Source organism: Prunus dulcis, chromosome 6 (assembly GCF_902201215.1).
Source record: "Prunus dulcis chromosome 6, ALMONDv2, whole genome shotgun sequence".
NCBI classification, from domain to species: domain Eukaryota; kingdom Viridiplantae; phylum Streptophyta; class Magnoliopsida; order Rosales; family Rosaceae; genus Prunus; species Prunus dulcis.
In genome coordinates this window covers 19,962,867-19,985,077 of record NC_047655.1, presented here as the reverse complement: position 1 = coordinate 19,985,077, position 22,211 = coordinate 19,962,867, and the positions used below count along the sequence as shown (strand labels likewise).

Sequence of the window (22,211 nt, the reverse complement as noted above, 5' to 3'; positions counted from 1 at the left end):
ATAATGCATAACGGCGGTGTATTAAATTAGAGAAAAGCAAACACCTTGTTTTCGTAATTTTATTTGGGAAATAAAAACTTCCTATATTCTAATTGTTCCTACTGCTTCATCAAACATCTTGTAGAAACACACAGAGAGTTATATGCAATCATGGCTGATGGATGATTCCTAGATTTAACTTTAACAATCTAATTTCTTATCGATGACATTTCTAAAATGAATGTCATAAGTTGAGAGCTAAAAATCAAGCGTCCCAGTTTTAGAGGACACAGAACAACTACTAGAAGTGCCATACGAATTTCCACTTGAACCATCGATAGGGACTTGGTTTAGACATTCTAAAACCATAAACCTCCGCTTTTTCAAATTTATTGAGAAGGTTGTTGACTCAAGAATCACATGAACCTGATGACGCATTAGAAATTATGAATAACAATCAACCAAAAGTTCATAGTAATGGAAATGTTAGCAGAAAAAGCTATAGTACCAAAGGTGTTCTAAGGATGACTGAGTGAAAAGGTGGGTCATGCAGGTGCATGTTTACACATTCATGGCAAGTTCACATGCTAACTTCATCCAACGAAAAAAGAGAGACGGAAAATTTGATTCATATGGGTGAAGTACAGTTTTACATTACCTGTGTATTAATACGTGCAACTTTGTGCACATTGAGAAGGCCAACCATGTTACCGTTAAGGAGCTTTTCCAATTCCTTGTCCTCGTCTGAATGAATGTTTCTTTACAGATTATTATTGTCAAAATATTCGATAGCACAAAAACAAATGTTAAAGCTGATATTAACCTGGAATTGCTTTGACCAGAAGCAATGAAATGAGAAGTCATTCAGAGCCCTAACAACAAAACTGAAGCAAAGGAAACAAGAAGCAGTTGTGACTTAGAGGCTAAATCAAATACAAAGTTGAAGACCAAATAACAATTTCCACTAACCATGTTGCAACAGAAGAAATGCTGTCATCAGTTCTGTATTTTCAGCCAAAAGAAGGAGATAATGTATGATCAAACTTTAAAAGAGAAAAAGAGACGAAAAGGAAGAAAAAATTGAAAACAAACCATATGACCGTGGCCACCAAAAATACCTTATGGATTATTAGTTTCATTACACGCCAAGTAGTGGAGTCTTAATGACAACTCTTGAGGACTCAAATTCAGATTTTCTTAAAATATACAAGAACCATTAAAAAAACAAAAAAGAATTACAACATCCGGCGGCAATCTCATTTGATTTTTTAAGATCAAAGAGGTTATAAACAGTTCTTAGAAATAAAAGGTTAAATGTAATTGTTTCATTTCCTCGCACAAGCTGCAAAATTTCATGAAATCTGTACTGGTCCCACCATAAAATACACGCACACACGCATAAACATGACATAGAGTCACTGAAAATTCGTCTCCACAATGAACAAAGCTAGTTTGACATTGTGAAAAACCAATTGGCATGCATATAATTTTACTAACCAGATATGTCACATCCTATAAGTATATCTCTAGGCAGGAAAACATAAGACAACAGTAGCATACCTTGGAAATTGAGATTAAAATGTGGCGCAATGGTCATGAAGGGCAACAAGATTTGGAGACTCTTGAATGCTAAACCAATCAATACACGTCCTGCTTAGAAATTACCTCTCCAAGGGCTTCCCAAAATCAAATTCGTTGCAGAACTCATGTTTTCTATTTGGACAACGACAACATAACAAACCGCTCTTGAAATCTAAACTAGTTATGAGCGAAGGAGGCATATCTCATACTAAATAAAATAAGGACAAACTTGCCACCTTGACTATCAAAACTCTGCTGATTTTCCCAAAAATACTTCTTATATTGCCAAGCTATTCTCAACCCTTTCTCCTGAAAATTAATAAAAGAAATTATAAATTTCCTAATGTTCACCCTACAAACAGAATTATTGAACAAATACATGGAGAGAAGAATGGAAGAAGAGAACAACCTGATCAGGATCTCGATGACTAGACTTATCATCTTTGGGTAAAGCTGGACAAGGCAAAGTACCGAGAAACTGTCTTGGGTCCTTGGATGGGCTTGCACAGAGAAGGGGTTGGTTGTGAACGAGTCCTTGAGACATAAAATTTCTAATCAAAAGCATATGATGAGATACTTCTGCATCTTCCATCACCGTGACTAGGCTTCCTAGGGAAAGCCCACCACCTAAAATCTCTACAAACCAAAGACAACCTTATAAAACTTCTACAAATAAAAATAAATAAATAAATAAAAAGGTACAATAATTTTAAAAAAACAAAATCCAATTTAATCACCTCAGCTTGGTTTAACTATTGCCGATAAACTATTAGTGATAGAAGATTATTATCAAGTTCCAGTATCCCAGAGTATCCCAGATGAAATGTGTAAAGATATCAATTGTCCTAGTGCTGCCACGTGTAAGAAGATTGAAGAATAAAGCCGTTGAGATATTGTTAGACCTGTTAGGCAGTTTAGGAAAACTGTTAGTATTGATAAGAGAAGGTTAGAGATGTTAGAGAGGTTAGAAAACACGTGAACAAGGCTTTAACTCAGCTGATATAAAGTCTGTAGTTGTGCTCAATTGAACTTAATGAGAAATACAACAAGTCTCTTCTCTATCTCTGAAATTCTCTCTGCTCTCTCTGCTTTACTTCTTTTCTCTCTGCTCTACATTTCTTTTCAATCTGCCTATGCCATTAGGACCACGCTTGAGTCCAGGGATTTGAGGTGAGTTTGCAGCTACAAAGTTGGGAGAGAAGCAACTTGTCCGAATCTTGGTCGCAGACATGGCTGCAGAAAACACCCTCTACCAATCTCAATCAGAGCACCTAAATAACAGGGGAATGAAGATTATGAAATGTAATAATTAACTTTAACCAATATCTAAAGGAACAAAATGTTTCATGTTAATCCTACAGACAAGGACTTACAACCACACAGACGCAGAGTCCATTTTCAACAAGAATGCTGCTGCTTTTACCCTTGATAACTCAGAGCATTTATCGTATCCAGGGATTAGGATTTGATTACTTTCAAAAGGGTTTTTTTTTTATAAAAAGGAATTCTATTTTCCAATATACCGTACTTCCATTCAATTATATCATGCATGCATGTATCCTAGTGTTGTTATAGAAGTTCTTTTCATCGAACAGTTGGTGTGCATTGTAACCACACGACAATTTTCACACAGAACTAGCAAGAGTAAGTCATAATAACAACTGAAATACAAATGCATAGATACATATATGAATAAACAATGAAAGAAGCATTAAGAATATACATAAGTGAATCATAAACAGGCTTCAAACCCATAGTTTTGGTTTATTATAATTGGTTTTCTAAATTTTGCTTTAGTTTCTTTCTGTGGAACCAAACGGAAAATTAGTTAATTGTGGTAGTAGCAGCTTTAAATTAGGAGGCTCACCCAACCTCTCTTCTGTTCCGTGGCACTTTGCGACAAAATAAAACAGCACGCAAAACGCAGCGTCTTGGACTGGCATCTTCCATATGGGCTGCTTTTGACAAATGAAACAAACCAAATTGTAGAAGCATCTGGACCTAGTAGCAATTTGCATTAAACTTAAGTGGTTTTTATTTTATTTTAAATACAAGCGCTAGACTATTCTGAAATAAAGTTGAGTGCAAAGGAATAGGTTTTACTGCATTCGTCAATTGGCCTAACCCACGTTTACTGAAACTTACAAGCTAACTATAAACCATCTCACCTTGATTTTAACATATTGCACTTGTTATTATTATTTTAACAAACAAAAAAAAAAACTGAAAAATTTGTATCAGAATTTGGCCAATTATTGCCGACGGTTTGGTAAAAGAGTCCATTTTGACCTAATCTTTGTACTAGTTCTTAGCTCAAAAAATAATATGATTTCATTGAAGACGTATCGATCTTTCATACTGTAAATATATGCATGTCATCATCTCAAATAAAAAAAAACAACTTGATATCTTCGGAAAATTGGAGCTAGGGACAATGTCTAAAGCAGCAGCTGAAGCAAAACAACCTGTCAATGCCTACGGATGGGCTGCTAGAGATTCCTCAGGAGTTCTCTCCCCCCTTTAACTTCAGTAGGAGGTAATAAATTCAACCTCTTCGTTTTTTTTTTTGACATTCGACTGCATAAGATAAAACCAATTGCTAATAAATGGAGAGGCTCAAAATCTTTTAAACTATGTATTGTGCATGACTTGTAATTTCTAATATATGAGGATCGTTGCATGATTTTGTGTACAGGGCTAACGGCGATAATGATATCACCATAAAGATACTCTACTCTTGCATTTTTCCATGGAGACACTCATCTAGTCAAGAATAGAGTATGGCTGACCCTCTATCTTACTGTCCCCGGGTAAAAATTATAGACAAGGTTGGTGAAATTTATTAACTATCGAGATAAGAACTTTTGACTTGCAATGTCCCTAAAGTATAAGTTATGCTACTTACCTTTTTCTATGGCAATTTACCTTTGTTGAGGCCCAAAAAATCCAAGGCTAGACCTAAATATATTCCCGGCCTAATGCGATACCTTACTGAGAAGAAATCTGATTTGGGCTCGCGAAAGTTTCGTCATACACTCTGGCACGAGTCACGATCGACGTGCCACACCAAGCAAATATGTAACTTGTCACGCTAAGAGTTGTAGCAAGCCTATAAAATGCACTGGCTTTATGAACCCATGCTAATTATCCCGACAAGCGCCGTTTTGACTTGACCATAGCCATTTACAATACGATGAAATTCGAGCATGAGCACACCAATCAACATGTCATGCGAAGCAAAAAACCCTTTATTTTACACTTAGCCACGCTACAAACTTAAGCGGACCCTAGCCACGCAAATGCTCGGGGCTTGCTAAGTGGGTTGTGGTATGGATGGTAATGAGTATTCATGAGGCCCATTGATGAGCCAAGAAATGGAAGTTTTGGACTGCTTGGGAGCCCCAAAACTCGAGCTCATTTCTTGAGCCCAAATATGTGGGTAAGCATAAAAGACACAAAAAGGTAGTCCATTACTTTAGAAAATTGGTTCATCACCTTAATAAAAATTGTCCATCACTTTAAGAAGTTGGCACATTCCCTTAGTAGACTAACCCATCACCCTAGGAAGGCCCAAATGACCAAGAAAATATCTGAAAGTCTCCAGCACGTGGCTGGAGACCAAAACCACGACAAAGTCCAAGGGTTGCCCATGTATGTAGACTGCTAGGAGACTCCAACACGTGGCCAAAGCAAACCTCAAGGTAGATCATTCAAAAAAACCAAAGGATATTAGCGCGCGCAGGTTGTTAGGAGAAAAAGCACCATTTAGACGAACGCCCTTACCCATTTTATTTCTCCCACTAGCTCTTGCCATGAAATATGGGAGGAAAGAAGGTGAGGTAGTAGCCAAAGATAAGAGATAGCCACTGGAACAGCTGCAGGAAGGCTCTAGAGCTCCCAAAAATCTTGTCTCTATGTGTTTGGACTGAGAAGGATTTCACAAAAATGAGGATGAATCGAAGGAGGAGAAGAGAAAAGGAAGAGAAGACTTGGCAGATTGTGGAGGAACCAGCTAGGGTTTCTTGGGATGAAGGAGCTTCCAACCCCTATAAAAAAGGGCATCTCCTACCTATCATCACACATGTAACATCTCAAATCGACCAACGGATAGGGGGTAATGTGCCTTATATGTTCATGTTCACCTCCATCTAGCACGAGGCCTTTTGGGAGCTCACTGACTTCGGAGTCATGGGAACTCTGAAGTTAAGTGAGTTGGGGCTAGAGCAATCCCAGGATAGGTGACCCACTGGGAAGTTGCCCGTGAGTTCCCAGAAACAAAACCCTGAGGGCAGAGAGGGTGACCTAAAACGTACAATATCGTGCTCTGGCAGAGCCGATCTCAAGATGTGACAATTAACGGGGGTGGATTGTAAAATCCCACATCAACCAACGGAGAGGGGGTGATGTGCCTTATATGTAAATGCCCACCTCCATCTAGCACGAGGCCTTTTGGGAGCTCACTGGCTTCGGAGTCATGAGAACTCCGAAGTTAAGCGAGTTGGGGCTAGAGCAATCCCAGGATGGGTAACCCACTAGGAAGTTGCCCGTGAGTTCCCAGAAACAAAACCGCGAGGATAGAGAGGGTGGCCCAAAACGGACAATATCATTCTCCAGCAAAGTTAATCTCAATATGTGACAATTAAGAGGGGTGGATTGTAACATCCCACATCAACCAACGGAGATGGGGTGATGTGCCTTATATGTAAATGTCCACCTCCATCTAGCACGAGGCCTTTTGGGAGCTCATTGGCTTCGGAGTCATGGGAACTCCGAAGTTAAGCGAGTTGGGGCTAGAGCAATCCCAGGATGGGTGACCCACTAGGAAGTTGCCCATAAGTTCCCAAAAACTAACCGTGAGGGTAGAGAGGGTGGCCCAAAACAGACAATATAGTTCTCCAGCAGAGCCGATCTCGAGATGTGATAATTAAGGGGGGTGGTTTGCAACATCCCACATCAACCAACGGAGAGGGGGTGATGTACCTTATATGTAAATGCCCACCTCCATCTAGCACGAGGCCTTTTAGGAGCTCACTAGCTTCGGAGTCTTGGGAACTCCGAAGTTAAGCGAGTGGGGCTAGAGTAATTTCAAGATGGGTGACCCACTGAGAAGTTGCTCGTGAGTTCCCATAAACAAAACCGTGAGTGCAGAGAGGGTGGCTCAAAGCGGACAATATCGTGCTACGACGGAGCCAATCCCGGGATGTGACAACACACATCCAGAGAGAGCAAGCATCACCTCTCATCCTTGAACTCAGACACAAGGGCAGATCCATCTATTTGCTCTTTACAACAACCCAGGCCCATCCATAGTTGCCGAAAAGAAAAAGCCCCTACAACCTTTTATTATTATTTACTCTTTGAACCCAAAAAAAATTACATTGCAAATTTATTGGAATGATATATCAATCAATACTAAAGATTGTAAATTTATTGAAATGATATATCAATCAATACTAAAGACTTTGTATTATTAAATAAATTTATCACATTTTGTTTGATAACTTTTGCAGGCATGAGATTGTGGGTCAAGTGACAAGCATTGGGCATAATGTCACAAAATTTAGAGTTGGAGATATAGCCGGAGTAGGGTGCATAATAGGCTCGTGTGGCCCATGCGATAACTGTAAACAAGACTTAGAAAATTACTGCCCCAAAATGTTATGGACCTTCAATGGACATCATGAAGATGGGACAAGAGCCTTTGGTGGGTATTCAGATAACATGGTTGTCGAAGAGCGCTATGCAATCCTAATCCCAAATGGTTTTGCATTAGCTGGTACTGCCCCATTGTTGTGTGCCGGGATCACCGCATATAGCCCCCTGAAATATTTTGGACTCTCAAAGCTTGACAGACACTTGGGCGTGGCCGAGTTTGGTGGCGTTGGTCACATGGCAGTGAAGTTTGCCAAAGCTTTTGGAGCGAAGGTCACTGTGATAAGTTCCTCTCCAAGTAAGAAGAAAGAAGCAGTGGAAAGGCTTGGTGCTGATTCTTTTTTGGTCAGTCATAATCAGGAGCAACTAGAGGTAATTATTAAGTATTAATTTTTCATTTTACTGTCATCATCGGGTAATTATAGTCACGTGGTATAAACACAATACAAGCTATAACCACAACTAATTTTTCTAATTATGAAAACGTTGCATTATAGCTTCGTTATCAATACAAGTAAAAACATCTCAAAAAAAGTTCAACAATAACACACACCGATACAAAAGAACTATATATATATATAGTCCCCTTCTTTTGAGGGACACTTTATAAGGTTCCCTACGAAATTTTTTTCAATGATCCAAACCACCTAATCAATCTAATTCTTGGATTTTCATATATTAAATTATGGATTTTAATCTCAAAGACAATGCCTCAATGTAGCAAGGTTGTATGGCGGCCTACCCTCCAGAATACAACAACTTATGACCCTCATATGCATACACTGGCAATGTACTTAAATCGAATAAACAACTCAAATCTTTCTCTTGATAAAAGAAAACAAATTGGAGAAAGGTGCCAATGTTGCTCCAACGTTTTTCTCATACTCTAAAATAAGGCTTTTTATAGTTGGTTGCTTCTCAAAGGCATTAAACCAATTGTAATAAAGAACATTAAAAATTCTGCCCATTTTTCAGAAATTAATAGCTATAAAAATTTTAAGTTAGTTGGCAAAACCAATATAGCAAATGCAAAATAGAAATTGGTCAACCAAAACTGACACAAGTAATTTTTGGACTCAAATATTTAAAGGCCAACGGTATGGAAATGATATTAAAAGCAATTATAAGACCACAGCAATAACACGAAATTAAAACCCAATCAAATAGATATTAACACTTATATAATATAATAAATTCATAACTGTATAATTCATATATATAATAAATACATAAAATAATTTCAGTTTTAAATAGATAAACAAACCAAACAATTTGGAAAATTAAATTTAACATAATTAAGTAATAAAATTTCTTTTTGTATTTTGAAATACTCGCAAAAATTCCTAGAAGAAGAACAAAAATAACAAGCAACAGAGCAAGAAAATTACAGAACACATAAATACAACCAAACTAGAGCCAATCCAATCCTCACTTAGATGCGAAACACATAAATTCTTAAAATTTCAATTTTCAATAATCCCAAACAACTATTTATCAATATTGCAAATTGAGATTTGAAAAAGCTTGTTCAATGGTTGAAATTATAGTTGGTTGTTTGGGATTTGAAAAAGCTAGACGGCAGCATCATCCTCTTTGGTACCACATATCTATTAGAAGAAGAGCTGGAAAAGATATAATTTCTGCTTGATTTTGGTACTATTTTCTTTTTCTACTTTTTATATAAGAAACGGAAACGTTATTGTGAAGCAAATTACAAGAACAAAAATGATCCTATCCTAAGGGGAAGTATCATACTACCAGGAATAACTAGCATGCATCTTGAAAGGAAAGATAATTGATTTTGAAATAATAATAAAAACCCTATAAAAGAAAGAAAGTATGCGTTTCATTTCCTAGTTTTGCAGCCGACGTGATTGAAGACTAGGCTTAATTCTCAAAAGTCAACTCAGCTATATATATTTGTAGCATTTATAACCACGTAATTAAGGTCAATTAATTCCCTAAAAATACCATATATATTTTGAACGTAATTATATATTTATGACTATATATTTTGACTCTCTATATAAATCGCACATCGTCTCAACTTTTTAGCAGAACAAGTGAAGTGAATTCTAGAAAAAAAACGATGGCCAAGTTTACAATCCCTTGTTTCGTCCTTATTTTGGTGCTCTTGTCAACCACCGATGGTTTGTTTCAATGATCTTCAATCATATATATTTTATTCTTTTCCTATTAGTTAGGCTTTTCAATTAAGTATTTACAATCTCCTATATATATGGTCAAACAGATGTCCATGCATGCAAGCTATTAGGGTTTTTTATTATTTCTTTTTCTTTTTTGGTTGATCATATCAGTGTATGAGTCGATAGAAAACTCATATTGGATTAATTTTAATTACTATTAATCTAAGAATTTAGGGTTTATTCAAGTGCATAAACCTATGTTTACACTTGTTTTTTCCGTAAATATTTTGTAATATAATTTTATATATTGCACAAGTCCATGTTACAATTTTATTTTTTTTATTTTTGATTCATGTCGCGCTAAGATTATAATTTTTTTGAAGAATTAATTAATAGTGTTTTTATTTTATTTTTTTTATTTTCAGTTTGGAAGATAGCAACTGTTGAAGGTTCCAAGTGTTGTACTGATCATCCTGAACTTGGAAAGTGTGTCCCTGGTGCGGATGACAACCCAAACGGTGGAAAGTGCTGGAAATTTTGCACTTCAGGTTGTGAGAAAGGAGGCATCTGCAAACTATTTGGCGACCATCATCATTGCCATTGCTTATGTTGATTTTCTTTCAACCCTATTCCATAATATTATTTAATTAACATTTTTATCTAAGATCCTTAAGTTGGCTGGATAGGGGTGCTCATCCCCCACTAGCCTGGATCGTCATCTCCCCCCTACCTAGCCTAGATTGTCATCTCTTATTTCAAGCATATGTACCCTTCTTTAGTTGAATAAAATTATCTTGGCTTTTTGGTTATTTTTGTGTGCTCAAGCGTCCCTTCCCGATTCACTTACGTACGCTCATTTCTCTATTTTTTTTTTCGGTGTTTGAAATAAACCATCAATTACGATGTGTCATTTTGGGTTCTTCTCATACACTACAAGAAAATTAAGTAATTACAGCTCTCATTTACACAATGCATTCAGCGCTCGCCTTTATAGGTCAGTATTTATGGTGTGGCGTGCATTCAGTGCATGCCGTAAATGAATTTGTTCATATATTTTTTATGGTGTACATTCTATATAGATACCCTGCAACTTTTATATCCTAGACATAAACTCACATATTTTTAAACATCTAACTAAAACCCAAACTTGTAAGATACATATGCCCTATTATTATTAACTAAATTACAATATATGCGATCTATCGTCATATGTTGTATTTAATTTATTTTAAAGCATGTCATTAACTTCCTGATTTGTTATTGATACTCCCTAATTTCTAAATTTCAGAATTAAGAGGTACGTTATTAGAATGGGCACAATAATCGGGATGCCAAGAGTATTAGGGTTGGGTGTTTTAGCAAGTTAAACTCAAAACTGAAATATTTTTGTTCACCGCTTTAACCTAAGGTGTATTATTATCACATTTCTTAATACTTGACACGTGTTCATATGCATAACTATGGTTAACTTTTTACTTTGTATTTATAAAACAATGATTATACATGGACATGTATCAAGTGTTGAGAATGATGGTGATGATATACCTTGAGTTAAATTAATGAGCAAAACCTAAGTGTTTTGTCACGTGACATGTTTATGATACAGTTTGCAGTGAATGTTTATTGATATAAAATATAAACCATTATATAAAACAAAAATCGAACTAGAAAGATCTGACATGTGATGTCAAGAGATGCACTGTAATCGGGATGCCAAGAGTTTATCGCATTGTCCATTAATAGAAGAAAGGTAAGAGAAGACTATAAGGATACAAAAATTTCTCATTTACATGAGACATGACTTTACGAAAATCTTTAATAAAAGATTATGACTGTCCTTTTAAATCGAACAGTTATTACTCTTCATATTATTATTTAAACTAATAATAAAGGTTTGAATCTTATAATAAAATAAATATAAAAATCCAACACTCAAGTCCATTTTCGGAGTTTGAATCTCTCATACACATCATAAGAAGGTAAAGGTTTTGAAAAGTAGGTAGAAAAAACGTCATTGCTGACAGCAACACATCTGTTGCATACACTTCTACATTCTAATCCCGCGAAATTATTGCTATAAATATATACTCACCTCAAATCCAAAACAACTTTTAATCTTCGGTAAATTGGAGCTAGCTTTCACGTCTTTGATCAATCTCTCAACATAGGGCCAATGACTAAAGCAAGCAAAATCACCTGTCAATGCCTATGGATGGGCTGCTAGAGATTCCTCGGGAGTTCTCTCCCCCTTTCACTTCACTAGGAGGTAACTCAATGCCTATGTGGAAGTTGTTCCAATGGATTATGTGAACACTGCCATTGATGTGGCGAAAACCATAAATAATCATGATGAAGCATCTCCTTAAATTCAAAGTGGAATAATGTCTCCATTCTGCTGTAATTTTTTTTATGTTTGACTTTGTGATGTTATTTAATTATTTAATTATTATTTTTAATTAATGTGGCTAGAAAGTAATAAATTAATCAATTCTAATGTAATAAAATAATATTTTAATTTGAGATATCGGATGGAATGTAAAACTTTATTATATGTCAAATTACAACATAAGTCATCAAATTCAAATTTAATGTTTGATATTTGACATCTCCCTTGGAGATTCTCTTAAAGATACTCGCCTATATAATTGTTGGATCAATTTTCACCAAGATTGAGAGAGTTATATATGCCTATAAATAACAAATATTTAAAAATTGATGTTATAACATATGTGTGTATATATATAAATAATCCCCTTTAGAAATAAGATCAAATCCAACAATTTTTTTTTTATCAAACAGAAATTTCATTAGATAAACTTCAATAATACAATCAAATACATCAACATAACATCTACACCTGAAATTGGTACTTAGGTGACGAGGGGTAAATTTAAAAGATATTCAATCAAGAACGCAACAACCTTCACACACTCTAGACCTTGACCAAATACTCTTATGACTAGTCAACTGTTAGATATGAATTATACCAAACAATAACATACACAGAGCATACCAAGATGTACCTGCAGGCCTAGAGAATTACTAGTGACAACCTAGGCACTCAGAAGGACCCATCAATCTAGGCATCCCCTGTGCTAGCAACAACTATGGTGAAAGTGTGTGAAGACAATATAATCAAGCAAACACCAAACAGCAGAAAAAGATGACTAGTCAACCGCACAGATTCAGATGACTAGTCAACTATCAAGAACACAAACCCAGAAAATTTACAGAGATGGAAACCAGAAATTGTTCACCCAGAAACCCACTATTGGGAAAAAAACTGGGGGTCATCAACCGACCAAGCAATCCACTAAGCAAAAAAGATTCTTACAAAGAACACTAGCAAGCTCAAGAAATTCCTAGGTCTATTTAGGAAGATGAGCTATACCTCCTTTGTGCAATCTTCTTCTCCAACTTAGCAAAGCTTGAAGCTCAGTTCTTCATGGCAATGGCAGCTCCTTCTCCAGCTCTTTCATCCCATGGCACTAGCTTGCAAGCTCTAACTCATACAAAAATGAAATTTGGATTCATGGAGAAAATGACCAATTTCTTCAAGAAACCATACTCTTGAAGAAATCAATCTTGAATCTGACCTAGATGAATATGATAGAGTGTTTGATCTAGCAAGATGAAGTTTTCATATTTCAAATGCAGTTTTCAAAAAGAAACAATTTGGAAAACTCAAAGATGAAAAATATGAAGGTTACTCTTGAGGAAGAAGAAGCAAAAGTTTGCTATGAAACTTTCCAAAACTTCTCCCCCAAAAGTGACGGCTGCCCAAGGAAGAATTCTTTGGTATTTACACACAAAAGTTCCCTAGGTCAGAATCCCATGTGGCAGCAGAGAGAGAGAAAAAGGAATATGACAAAAAAATTGGTTATCAAGCTGGCGAGCAAAGATGACTAGTCATCCAAGAAACAGATGACTAGTCATCATTTTATGAAAACAGTTGGAGCACTGTTCCGTTGTGGTATTCTTAAATCTACGACGTGCATTATTTTCATGACCGTCGTTTTTGGTAATATTTATTAACCTGTGTAATTTAATTTTAATTAACCAACATGTTTTCTTTTTCAAATGGCGGTTTTTATTTCTTTACGGACTTTTGTAGTGTCATTCCACGTTATTTATAAAAATACGACGTTGGTTATGTTTTAGACGTCTGTTTTTGTGATTTTTTAACTGAACTGTTGTATTGTACACCTTTAACCCAGTATTTTTAATTTGTTTGCCCAAAGCTTGCATAATGAAAATGTTATCAGAATTAAAATGATATATAGAGCTATTAATTAATGTCATATAATTAACTGCATAACTAATGTCATACATTACAACAATCAATCAATCCATATATCTTCACACTCATCTCTAATATTTTCACTCCCAAACTCACCCATTAGGTCATCAAATGTGTCAACATTTGGTATCCCTCTAGTAAATGGCTAACACTCAATTCTAATATCACCTAGCACATCATCACCAATAACATCATTATATTCTCTATTAGGCATTGTTAACACTACCGACCAACCACAATGCATTGGGTCGTCAATAAAAGATACTTGTTTGACTTGAGAAGCCATAACAAATTGGTCATTCCTATATCTAATTTTACTCAGATCTACAAGAGTAAATCCAAGTTCGTCGACTACAAGGCCTGAAGTTTTATCTATCCAATCACACCTTAAGACTGGAATTCTAAACTTTTGGTAGTCACGGTCCCAAATTTCTTGAATGACACCATAAAAACCCATATTGGAGACAATAGATTTTTATCCTTGGCACTAGCAACTTGCATAGTATGTGTAGGTAAATAAACTCCACTATTTTGGACAGTTTGCACATCATCTTGTGCCTTAGTGTTAAATTTAACACCATTAATAAGATAGCTCCTATATGATGGCACTGCCATGCTTGGACCAGCTGCTAGCCACCTCAAATTTTCTGATACGCCGTTATTTTCTTCCCCATTAAGTTCACTTTGAACCTGCAAATTAATCATATATCTTAAAAAATAAAACTCATACTCGATATAAGGTAGGACTTCCTCCGTATTCTCCAAGATATATAGATGTGCCTAGTTCAACAAGTCTCGATCAACTAAGCTCACTGTGCAACCTGATACTGGCTTTGAAACTCTCATCTTCTAGCTTGATGGCACTCCAACTGTACTAACATCAGATAAATGCTCGGCGCAAAACTCTATAATTTCTTCAGCTATATACCGTTCAGCAATGCAACCTTCAGGACGAGTACGATTCTGAACATATCCTTTTAGCACTTTGCTGACGTATTAATTGAAATAATACGACGATACCTTTCACTTCACGACGTGGTAAAGTAATATTATACGACTCCAATTGAACATACTGACGTGGTTAGTACTAACTTATATGGACCGTCATCGTGTAATAACTTAATACATCTTGATATAGTAAAAAAAGACGTGGATATTATGAATTTAGAAGTCGTTATCTACTCTTCTAGTGTCATGGTTCTCCACTAATATATACGATAGAAGTGTTACAGATACCGTCGTAGTACACTCCCAAATAAGACGTCGATAGATTTATCTTTACCGTCATGCAACATTACTTTATGACGATGCTATTTTGTAATATAACGACGTGGATTCCATTTAAATTATACGACGCAAATTAAGAATAGATGGTCGTGTTTATTTAGGAGTTAACATGGCGGCTGTTTTGGTAAACCGCCGTCTTAACTTTCTACGTCAGTGGCTTCATACCTGCTGTCATTATTTTAGAAAACCTTTTTAAAAAGATGACGTTTTTTTAGTTCGATGCGTCATGTTTTAAAAATACCCAAGCGGATCTCTATTTTTTAGGTGATTATGTTACTTATCCACGACGGTTTTCTGTTATCCTCGTCTTTCTAAACACAACGATATTTGTTTGTGGTCGTCTTTTTCCCTTTTTGTAGCAGTATATATACAATCCCCTCCTATTGAGGGTTTAGTGGGACTTACATGGATGTCACTCAAATAAACTTTTTTGAGGGATTCGTCAACTGAAGCTCTCTGTCTCTATATGGGTCATATCTAACTATAGGGAAAGTCTTGAATTGGGCAAGTGAGAAACTGGAGAGAGAGAGAGAGAGAGAGAGAGAGAGAGAGAAATCAACTACTCCTCTCTAATTAATCTAATTCTAAAAGTTTCATATATTAGATTACGGATTTTAATGTGGAACTCACATGCATAACATGTGTAAAATTTGATAGTATTGTATGGAAAAGATATAATTTATGCTTGATTTTCTTTTTCTTTTTATAGAAGAAACGACAACTTTTTTGATTAACAAAATAAAGCAAATTACAAGAACAAAAATGATCCTAGGGGTCGTATCATACCAGGAATAACTAGTGCATCTTGAAAAGGAAAGATAATTGATTCCGAAATAACAATGACCCCATAAAAGAAAGAAAGTATGCGTTTCCTTTCCATAACAATAACCCCATAAAAGAAAGACAGTATGCATTTCCTTTACTAGTTTTGCAGCCGACGTGATTGAAGACTAGGCTTACTTCTCAGAAGTCGACTCAGCTTTATATATTTGTAGCATTTGTAACAAAATAATTAAGGTCAATTAATTCCCTAAAAATACCATATATATTTTGAACGTAATTATATATTTATGACTATATATTTTAACTCTACTCTATATAAATTGCACATCGTCTCAACTTTTTAGCAGAACAAGTGAAGTGAATTCTAATTAAAAACGATGGCTAAGTTTACAATCCCTTGTTTCGTCCTCATTTTGATGCTCTTGTCAACCACCAATGGTTTGTTTCAATGATCTTCAATCATATATATTTTATTTTTTTTCCTGTTAGTTAGGCTTTTCAATTAAGTATTTACAATCTCCTATATATATGGTCAAACAGATGTCCATGCATGCAAGCTATTAAGGTTTTTTTTCCTTTTTCGTTGATCATATCAATGTATGAGTCGATAGAAAATCCAAATTGGATCAATTTTAATTACTTTTAAACTAAGAATCTAGAGTTTATTCAAGCGCGTAAACTCATGTCTACACTTGTTTTTCCTGTAAATATTTTGTAATATAATTTTATATATTGCAGAGTTTGTTCAAGAGGCTTTTAGTTTTTCAATTTTTGGTTCATTTCATAATAAGACTGTAATCTTTTTGGCGAATTAATTAATTGTCCTTTTTTTTTTTCTTAATTTCAGTTTGGAAGATTGCAACTGTTGAAGGGTCTAAGTGTTGTACTAATCATCCTGAACTTGGAAATTGTGTCCCTGGTGCGGATGACAACCCAAACGGTGGAAAATGCTGGACATTTTGCACTTCAGATTGTGAGAAAGGAGGAATCTGCAAACTATTTGGCGACCATCATCATTGCCATTGCTTATGTTGATTTTCTTTCAACCCTATTCCATAATATTATTAATAAGTTAAAAGTATTATCTAAGATCCTTAAGTTGGCTAGGTAGGGGGGCTCCTCCCCTACTACACTAGATCGTCATTTCCAATTTCAAGCTTATGTACCCTTCTTTATTTGAATAAAATTATCTTGGCTTTTTGTCATTTTTGTGTGCTCAGGCTTTCCGTTGCAATAGCCATCTTGGGTTCTTCATATAGATGTCTTTACAACTTTTATATCCTAGACATAAACTCACATAATTTTAACCATCTAACTAAAACCTAAACTGATAAGATATATATCCTCTATTTTTATTAACTAAATTACAATATATGTGATCTACCTTCATGTTTTGTATTTAATTTATTTTAAAGCATGTCATAAACTCCCTGATTTCTTATTGATACTCCTTGATTTCTAGCACATTAATGACTCCAATTTTTTAAAAGGAAAGTATCATACCAGGAATAACTAGCATGCATCTTGAAAGGAAAGATAATTGATTTCGAAATAATAATAAAAACTCCAGAAAAGATTAAGACTGGGTTAATTCTCTAACGTCTCAATAGTCAACTTAGCTTTATATATTGGTAGTGTTTCTAACAATGTAATTAAGGTCAACTAATTCCCTAAAAAGACCATATATATTTTATATTTTACTGTTTCGACTCTCCATATAAATTGCACATTGCTGCAACTTTTTTTGGTAGATGAAGTGACGTAAGAAGTGAAGTGTGTAAACTCATGTTCTGCTTTTCATTAGTCACTATATAGTCTGTCTCTGCAATGGTAGAATCCAGATTATATGAAGAAGGATTTTTTTTGAAGTGCGTAAAGTTTTTTTGGCAGAAGAAGTGGCGTAAGAGGCAGAGTATTTTTTTTTTTTTTTTTGAAGTCTGCCTCTGCAATGGCAAAATAAAAATTCTAACGAAGAAGGATTTTGCGCGATGAAGAATTCCTTTTCGTCGCGCAAAATATTGTAGCTCAAAAAAAATGTTTTGTCGCGTAAAAACTCATTTTCGTCACAAAAGTGGTCCATTTCGTCGCCTAAAATACCATTTTCATTGCGCAAGTACGCGTCGACATCCAACATTTGTGTGACGAAAAATCATTTTCAGCTCACCAAATGTTGTCGTGCAAAAGCCAATTTTCGTCGTGCCTGAACGTGCCGACATCAAACTTTACGGGACGACAGGTGTAATATCCCAAACCAAAAATTCATAATTAAAGAATATTTTATTTTATGGAAAGACAATTTTGCCCTCGTAATATTTTATTAAGAAAAAGGTGACTTTTGATTGGGAAGGAATTTGACAATTCCGCTTGCGCCATTGCATAGAGTACGGTGAAACGAGTTCATAGACACTGTAAACACGAATTTCTTGCGACAAATGAGACAAGAACACGTGTACAAAATAATATTGTATTTATGAAATTTAGGGTTACAATCTCTGTATTGAATCCTCTGATTCGATCTCCAAAGTGTTTAAAGAAAATTTGTGTTTGATACAAGGGTCGTAGACTTGATCTTGATCAAACGGGTAGCACGAAGCTTGTTTGGTGTTTGGGATTTTTATGGTGAAGGAACCGGCACGTATTTGTTGTGCTTGGTGGCTCTTCCAAGGTAGGGTGAAGAATGCAGAGAGTTTTCTGTTTCTTCTGAGTGCTAGGTTTTTTTTCTCTGACCCCTTCTTTCGTCTTGAGGCCTCCTATTTATAGGCTTTTGTCGGATGCTTGACCTAAATAACTTTCCTTGATTTGTGGGATTTGATTTGATTTAAATCAATTCCCATAATCTGACAATTTAACCAGATTATCTTTAATTGATTAACCTGATTAATATTTGATTTAAATCAAAGTCAATCACAGAAGATTCTTTCCTTTAATTTTGTCTTCATCTTGATCCGTTTGATGCACTCCGTCGGATGTCGCCATTTGTCATTTTTGACAACTAACCCGATTTTGATGAGTCACACGCCACATGGGCAAATTACGGGGCCCACGATTTAATCCACCGAACCCTAATTATTTTCTTGTCAATGGAATTTATTACACCAAAATTTCTTTGTCTACAAATCGGAGTTGTAACGAGAGAGTTATGGGCAAAAGAGTCTCAGTGGCATAACCGTAAATATTGCGAAGTTGGATCTATAAAACCAGCCAGCCCTCTCTCTTCTCTCGCGCGAAAACTGCCCCGCCGCCTTCCAGAGCTCGCTGGCGCCGCCTCAGGGCACCACCGGCCACGGGACCGGTGGCGTTCGAACCGCCATCGTGTTCTCTCCCTTCGCCGACCGATCCCCCGCCCGCCGACGACCTGTGCTGGCCGGAAACTGCGAAAGAACAACGGGAACTCACCGAAACTTCAAGGCCGCCGATCTCCCTCCTCCGGCCACCATTTCCGTCGACCCAGGTATGGATCTTGAACCTCTCGAGCTGTTCTAGCTGCCTGTTGGGTAGGATTAGATCGATTCGTAGCGTAGCCATCGGATTTTTGAGCTTGAAGTTTCAGCCGATTTTCGGCCTCCGTTTTCGGCCACTTCCGGCCACTTTTTGGGGTAGGTCCAAGAACAAAAGTGGCTCCAAATATGGTGTTTTACCTAGGGTAGGAGTTTGGAGCCTTGGTTTGAAGTTTTTCCGGCGAGCCGAAATCGCTTTAGACACCCATCGATGCCGGCGCGTGCTGGAGCGCATGGGTGAGGGTAGTGCAGTGGCACTGTGTCTTGTTGCGACCCTTATGTTGTCACGAGTGCGTAGGATTTTGCGGATCTCAATTTGGATTCCGTTTGAGCCCCGAACGAATTTTCCATATTGTGCGATTTTCGGGTTCAATATTACCGAACCGTTGGATTGCGCTCAATTTCGGATATGTTGTTCCAAATAATTTTAGGATCGTGTAGGATTCGACGGATTGTGAATCGGAGTCCCGGATACTCCGAAATCGCGAACCCTGGGACTAGGGTTTGGAAATTTTATGATTTTACGATCGTGGTCAATCCGATCGTCAGTTTCAGACCAAACTTGCAGGATATGGTTCCTTAAACGTGAGGAACTTAAAGGAACTCTCAGATTGGTCATTGGAGGTCGTGGACCCCACGGGGTTCCGTCTCGACCAAAGTGGAAGTTTATCGCTTAATGAAGTCTCGAGTCTTTTCAGACGATTGTAAATATCTGAAATACCTAAGTGGGCAGGAAAATGACTTTAAAGTTAGTGCACGCACTTCTAGAAGTCGGGGGCAGGGTTTTACTTAAAAAGTTATACCGAGCAGTTTTATTAATTAAACATTCATGATGGTTTACCCAGGCACCCGGGACCAGGCAGGCCCGCAGGAGAGACCTTCAGGAGGTCTAGCGAGCTCGGACCAAGAGTGAGTGGACTTTCTTCCATAAATGATTTTATATAAATGAGTTATATAAATGATTTTATATAAATGAGTTTATATAAATGATTTTATAAATAAGTTTATATGAATGAATTTCATTATTTGAACTTGAATAAGTTTTATGGAATGTTTTCCGAGCATGATTTATGCCGTAAAATATCTTTATTCCTATGCTGCTTAGTTGAGCATGCTAAAAAGTGATAGAAAGCAGAGTTGAGACTTGTATCAGATAAAATAGCAGCACAGCTTTATATTTAACAAAACTCAGTTATTTCTCAAATTTTCCAAAAATAGCATATTTTAAGACCACCATGTACCCAGTTATGGTGATTACCCTCAGTTAGACCGATGTCTACGGACATCCAGTCTATTTTCAGGTTTGTCAGTGCACTTGACATTGCCTCACGAGTTTCGGGGACGCTCGGACCGTGAGTGCCAGGATTTGCGGCTCGACTGACTTGGTGTCCCGAGACCTGCCAGGATTTGCGGCTCGGCTGACTTTGTGTCCCCGAGACCTGCCAGGATTGCGGATCAGGCTGACTACGGTCCCCTGAATCCTGCCAGAGCGGCTCGAGTTGACTTTGTGTCATCGAGACCTGCCAGCGGATCAGGCTGACTATAGTCCCCTGTATCCTGCCAGTTTGCGGCTCGGATAGACTGTGTGTCGCCGAGACCTGCCAGGGGAATTGACGGAATTACAGGGGTACATCCGAGTGGTAGTTTTGATTGATTGCAGTGCTTTAATTCAAGTTTTGAGTACATTGCTTTTATGCAGGTTTGATTTCAGTGCTTTTATGCAAATTTGGATTTCAATGCTTTCATGCAAGTTTTATTGCTCTTGAAAGCGATTGCATATATTTCTATAAATATGTAACTGCGTTGATTTTAATATGTTTCAAAGATAGTTTAGATATTCAGTTTTACTCAACTGTATTTGATTTCATTGCTTTTATGCGAGAATTATCGAGTTTGAATATGATTTACATATAATGCCTTGAGTTTAGTATGCTTTAAATGCAGAATACGTATTTAGATTTACTTCACTATTTTTTTTTTACAATGGGGGTTAGTATATTCTTAGATATTTTATGAACCTTTATTTTTGGTCCACTCACACTTTCAACTGTTTTGCGCCCCCAGGCTGTAGCGTGCACAAGACATCCACCACCGGGCCATCGTGCCTTCCGCGCCTTCTGGTTCAAAAGTGTTGGTATGTAAAACAATTAAGTGATCCGTAAACTATCAAAATTGCTCTGATATATTGCCCTAGAGCGAGAATGAAACTTTTGGCACATTTATTGAAGTGCTGGCAGTTGGTTGTGTAGATATTTTGCTCATTCTGACAGGTGTAAGTTTTGGGATTGGATATATTTGTCGTCGCGTAAGTGTTTGGCTCGAAATAAAATAAACCCTCATTTTTCTTCCTAACTTTGCTCGACAATCAAGTATTTGGTCGCGCTAAGTTTTCTTGGGCGGCGAACTTCTTGGTCGCGCAAGTTTTGAACTATAAAATTATTATTTGCGATAGTTTGTGCTACGAATGATTGCTTTCATCGCGCAAGTGCTTCTTACGTGACGAATTTTTTATCGTTGCGCAAATAGTAAAATGTAGTAGTGTATAGAATTTCGCATTGAAGCATCTACACCCTTCTTTACTTGAATACAAATCTCTATGTTGGGGTTGATATATATGGGCCTAGAATATTGCAAAAGAATATAGGCCTCCAAATCCATCTTCTCAACCACCTGGGATCTTTATTGGATTGTTTCTATTTATGTTTGGTCAGTTTCAGGTGTGAAAGATCATAACCCAATCATTCATCAGAGTATTAGGGTTGGGTGTTTTAGCAAGTTGAACTCAAAACATATCTGATTAAATCCTGGTATCGAAGATATTGCCTCATTTCCACCCACAAGCAATTTTTTTAATTTCCCATTTCAAGACAAAAATTCCACTATTTACTCATTCTTCATCGAATTATATAGATCGATCTAACAATGATGGAATTTTTATTCTGTTTATTGAATCATATGAAATTTTACCTAACCCCATTTATATAT

General features: G+C 36.5%; 2 pseudogenes; one reads left to right on the top strand and one right to left on the bottom strand.

Moving 5' to 3' along the window:
- Positions 1-237: 237 nt before the first annotated feature.
- Positions 238-3,035, bottom strand: LOC117630425 (annotated as a pseudogene).
- Positions 3,036-3,994: 959 nt separating this feature from the next.
- LOC117630424 lies at positions 3,995-7,602 on the top strand (annotated as a pseudogene).
- The last annotated feature ends 14,609 nt before the right edge of the window (positions 7,603-22,211 follow it).